Genomic DNA, 6,000 nt, shown 5'->3' with positions numbered 1-6,000 from the left:
CCATGTGATTTAACATCAATAGTTCACATTACCATGTGATTAATACCCATAGTTCACATCGTTATGTGATCAACACCCAAAGGGTTTACTAGAGTCAGTAATCTAGTTCACATCGCTATGTGATTAATATCCAAAGAGTACTAAGGTGTGATCATGTTTTGCTTGTGAGGTAATTTTAGTCAACGGGTCTGTCACATTCAGATCCGTATGTATTTTGCGAATTTCTATGTCAACAATGCTCTGCACGGAGCTACTCTAGCTTATTGCTTCCACTTTCAATATGTATCTAGATTGAGACTTTGAGTCATCTGGATCTGTGTCAAAGCTTGCGTCGACGTAACTTTTTACGACGAACCTTTTGTCACCTCCATAATTGAGAAATATTTCCTTATTCCACTAAGGATAATTTTGACCGCTGTCCAGTGATCTACTCTTAGATCACTATTGTACTCCCTTGCTTAACTCAGTGTAGGGTATACAATAGGTCTGGTACACAGCATGGCATAGAACCTATGGCTGAGGCATAGTGAATGACTTTCATTCTCTTTCTATCTTCTGCCGTGGTCGGGTTTTGAGTCTTACTCAACTTCACACCTTGTAACACAGGCAAGAAATTTTTCTTTGACTGTTCCATTTTGAACTACTTCAAAATCTTGTCAAGGTATGTACTCATTGAAAAACTTATCAAGCGTCTTGATCTATCTCTATAGATCTTGATGCTCAATATGTAAGCAGCTTCACCGAGGTCTTTCTTTGAAAAACTCCTTTCAAACATTCCTTTATGCTTTGCAGAATAATTCTACATTATCTCCGATTCACATATACTTATCAGAAATGTTGTAGTGCTCCCACTCACTTTCTTGTAAATACAGGCTTCACCGCAAGTCTGTATAAAACTATATGCTTTGATCAACTTATCAAAGCGTATATTCCAACTCCGAGATGCTTGCACCAGTCCATAGATGGATCGCTGGAGCTTGCATATTTTGTTAGTACTTTTAGGATTGACAAAACCTTCTGGTTGTATCATATACAACTCTTTTTTAATAAATCTATTAAGGAATGCAGTTTTGTTTATCCATTTGCCAGATTTCATAAAATGCGGTAATTGCTAACATGATTCGGACAGACTTAAGCATGGATACGAGTGAGAAACTCTCATCGTAGTCAACACCTTGAACTTGTCGAAAACCTTTTGCGACAATTCTAGCTTTGTAGATAGTAACACTACTATTAGTGTCCGTCTTTCTTTTGAAGATCCATTTATTTTCTATGGCTTGCCGATCATTGGGCAAGTCAATCAAAGTCCATACTTTGTTCTTATACATGGATCTCATCTTAGATTTCATGGCTTCAAGCCATTTTGCGGAATCTGGGCTCATCATCGCTTCTTCATAGTTCGTAGGTTCGTCATGGTCTAGTAGTATGACTTCCAGAACTGGATTACCGTACCACCTGGTGCGGATCTTACTCTGGTTTATCTACGAGGTTCGGTAGTATTTTGTTCTGAAGTTTCATGATCATTATCATTAGCTTCTCACTTATTGGTGTAGTTGTCGCAGGAACAGTTTTCTGTGATGTACTACTTTCCAATAAGGGAGCAGGTACAGTTACCTCGTCAAGTTCTACTTTCCTCCCACTCACTTCTTTCGAGAGAAACTCCTTCTCTAGAAAGTTTCCATTTTTAGCAACAAAAGTCTTGCCTTCGGATCTGTGATAGAAGGTGTATCCAATAGTTTCCTTTGGATATCCTATGAAGACATAATTCTCCGATTTGGTTTTGAGCTTATCAGGTTGAAACTTTTTCATATAAGCATTGCAATCTCAAACTTTAAGAAACGACAGCTTAGGTTTTTTGCCAAACCATAGTTCATACGGTGTCATCTCAACGGATTTAGATGGTGCCCTATTTAACGTGAATGCAACTGTCTCTAATGCATAACCCCAAAATGATAGTGGTAGATCGGCAAGAGACATCATAGATTGCACTTTATCCAATAAAGTACGGTTATGACGTTCGGACACACCATTACACTGTGGTGTTCCAGGTGGCGTGAGTAGTGAAACTATTTCACATTGTTTTTAACTGAAGGCCAAACTCGTAACTCAAATATTTTACCTCTGCGATCATATCGTAGAAACTTTTATTTTTGTTACGATGATTCTCCACTTCACTCTAAAATTCTTTCAAATGTTTCAGACTTGTGTTTCATCAAGTAGATATACTCATATCTGCTCAAATCATCTGTGAAGATCAGAAAATAATGATACCTGTCACGAGCCTCAATATTCATCGGACCACATACATCAGTATGTATGATTTCCAACAAATCTGTTGCTCGCTCCATTGTTCCGAAGAACAAAGTTTTAGTCATCTTGCCCATAAGGCATGGTTCGCAAGCATCAAGTGATTCATAATCAAGTGATTCCAAAATCCCATCAGCATGGAGTTTCTTCATGCGCTTTACACCAATATGACCTAAACGGCAGTGCTACAAATAAGTTGCACTATCATTATTAACTTTGCATCTTTTGGTTTCAATATTATGATTATGTGTATCACTACGATCGAGATCCAATGAACTATTTTCATTGGGTGTGTAACCATATAAGGTTTTATTCATGTAAACAGAACAACAATTATTCTCTTACTAAATGAATAACCGTATTACAATAAACATGATCAAATCATATTCATGCTCAACGCAAACACCAAATAACACTTATTCAGGTTCAACACTAATCTCGAAAGTATAGGGGAGTGTGCGATGATGATCATATCAATCTTGGAACTATTTCCAATACACATTGTCACTTCACCCTTAACTAGTCTCTGTTTATTTTGCAACTCCCGTTTCGAGTTACTAATCTTAGCAACTGAACTAGTATCAAATACTGAGGGGTTGCTATAAACACTAGTAAAGTACACATCAATAACATGTATATCAAATATACTTATGTTCACTTTGCCATCCTTCTTATCTGCCAATCACTTGGGGTAGTTCCGCTTCCAGTGACCAGTCCCTTTGCAGTAGAAGCACTCAGTTTCAGGCTTAGGTCCAGACTTGGGTTTTTCACTTGAGCAGCAACTTGTTTGCTGTTCTTCTTGAAGTTCCCCTTCTTCCCTCTGCCCTTTTCTTGAAACTAGTGGTCTTGTCTACCATCAACACTTGATGTTTTTCTCGATTTCTACCTTCGTCAATTTCTGCATTACGAAGAGCTTGGGAATCATTTCCGTTATCCCTTGCATATCATAGTTCATCACGAAGTTCTACTAACTTGGTGATGGTGACTAGAGAATTCTGTCAATCACTATCTTATCTGGAAGATTAACTCCCACTTGATTCAAGCGATTGTAGTACCCAGACAATCTGAGCACATGCTCACTAGTTGAGCGATTCTCCTCCATATTTTAGCTATAGAACTTGTTGGAGACTTCATATCTCTCAACTTGGGTATTTTCTTGAAATATTAGCTTCAACTCCTGGAACATCTCATATGGTCCATGACGTTCAAAACGTCTTTGAAGTCCCGATTCTAAGCGTTTAAGCATGGTGCACTTAAACTATCAAGTAGTCATCATATTGAGCTAGCCAAACGTTCATAACGTCTGCATCTGCTCCTGCAATAGGTCTGTCACCTAGCGGTGCATCAAGGACATAATTCTTCTGTGCAGCAATGAGGATAAACCTCAGATCACGGATCCAATCCGCATCATTGCTACTAACATCTTTCAACACAATTTTCTCTAGGAACATATCAAAATAAACACAGGGAAACAACAACGCGAGCTATTGATCTACAACATAATTTGCAAAATACTACCAGGACTAAGTTCATGATAAATTTAAGTTCAATTAATCATATTACTTAAGAACTCCCACTTAGATAGACATCCCTCTAATCCTCTAAGTGATCACGTGATCCAAATCAACTAAACCATGTCCGATCATCACGTGAGATGGAGTAGTTTCATTGGTGAACATCACTATGTTGATCATATCTACTATATGATTCACGCTCGACCTTTCGGTCTCCGTGTTCCGAGGCCATATCTGTATATGCTTGGCTCGTCAAGTATAACCTGAGTATTCCGCGTGTGCAACTGTTTTGCACCCGTTGTATTTGAACGTAGAGCCTATCACACCCGATCATCACTTGGTGTCTCAGCACGAAGAACTTTCGCAACGGTGCATACTCAGGGAGAACACTTCTTGATAATTTAGTGAGAGATCATCTTATAATGCTACCGTCAATCAAAGCAAGATAAGATGCATAAAAAGATAAACATCACATGCAATCAATATAAGTGATATGATATGGCCATAATCATCTTGTGCCTGTGATCTCCATCTCCGAAGCACCGTCATGATCACCATCGTCACCGGCGCGACACCTTGATCTCCATCGTAGCATCGTTGTTGTCTCGCCAATCTTATGCTTCCACGACTATCACTACCGTTTAGTAATAAGGTAAAGCATTACATCGCGATTGCATTGCATACAATAAAGCGACAACCATATGGCTCCTGCCAGTTGCCGATAACTCGGTTACAAAACATGATCATCTCATACAATAAAATTCAGCATCATGCCTTGACCATATCACATCACAACATGCCCTGCAAAAACAAGTTAGACGTCCTCTACTTTGTTGTTGCAAGTTTTACGTGGCTGCTACGGGCTTAAGTAAGAACCAATCTCACCTACGCATCAAAACCACAACGATAGTTTGTCAAATAGACTCCGTTTTAACCTTCGCAAGGACCGGGCGTAGCCATACTTGGTTCAACTAAAGTTGGAGAGACAGTCGCCCGCAAGCCATCTATGTGCAAAGCACGTCGAGGGAACCGTTCTCGCGTAAGCGTACGCGTAAGGTTGGTCCGGGTCGTCTCGTCCAACAATACCGCCGAACCAAAGTATGACATGCTGGTAGGCAGTATGACTTATATCGCCCACAACTCACTTGTGTTCTACTCGTGCATATAACATCAACATAAATAACCTAGGCTCGGATACCACTGTTGGGTTTCGTAGTAATTTCAAAAAAATTCCTACGCACACGCAAGATCATGTGATGCATAACAACGAGGGGGAAGAGTGTTGTCTACGTACCAACGCAGACCGACTGCGGAAGCGATCACACAACGTAGAGGAAGTAGTCGTACGTCTTCACGATCCAACCGATCAAGCACCGAAACTACGGCACCTCCGAGTTCGAGCACACGTTCAGCTCGATGACGATCCCCGGACTCCGATCCAGCAAAGTGTCGGGGAAGAGTTCCGTCAGCACGACGGCGTGGTGACGATCTTGATGTACTACAGCAGCAGGGCTTCGCCTAAACTCCGCTACAGTATTATCGAGGTATATGGTGGCAGGGGGCACCGCACACGGCTAAAGAATAGATCACGTGGATCAACTTGTGTGTCTAGAGGTGCCCCCTGCCTCCGTATATAAAGGAGCCAAGGGGGAGGGCTGGCCGGCCAAGGAGGGGAGGCGCAGGAGAGTCCTACTCCCTCCTGGGAGTAGGATTCCTCCCCCCAATCCTAGTCCAACTAGGATTCCTCGGAGGGGAAGGGAGAGAGGGGGGCCGGCCACCTTCTCCTAGTCCTAATAGGACTAGGGGAGGGGGAAGTGGCGCAGCCACCTTGGGCTTCCCCTTTCTCCTTTCCACTAAGGCCCATGAAGGCCCATATGGCTCCCGGGGGGTTCCGGTAACCCTTCCGGTACTCCGGTAAAATCCCGATTTCACCCGGAACACTTCCGATGTCCAAACATAGGCTTCCAATATATCAATCTTTACGTCTCGACCATTTCGAGACTCCTCGTCATGTCCGTGATCACATCCGGGACTCCAAACAACCTTCGGTGCATAAACTCATAATATAACTGTCATCGTAACCTTAAGCGTGCGGACCCTACGGGTTCGAGAACAATGTAGACATGACCGAGACATGTCTCTGGTCAATAACCAATAGCGGGACCTGGATGCCCATATT

This window comes from Triticum urartu, chromosome 2, assembly GCF_003073215.2.
Source record: "Triticum urartu cultivar G1812 chromosome 2, Tu2.1, whole genome shotgun sequence".
Lineage (NCBI taxonomy): Eukaryota > Viridiplantae > Streptophyta > Magnoliopsida > Poales > Poaceae > Triticum > Triticum urartu.
Note: the sequence above shows the minus strand (reverse complement) of the source record.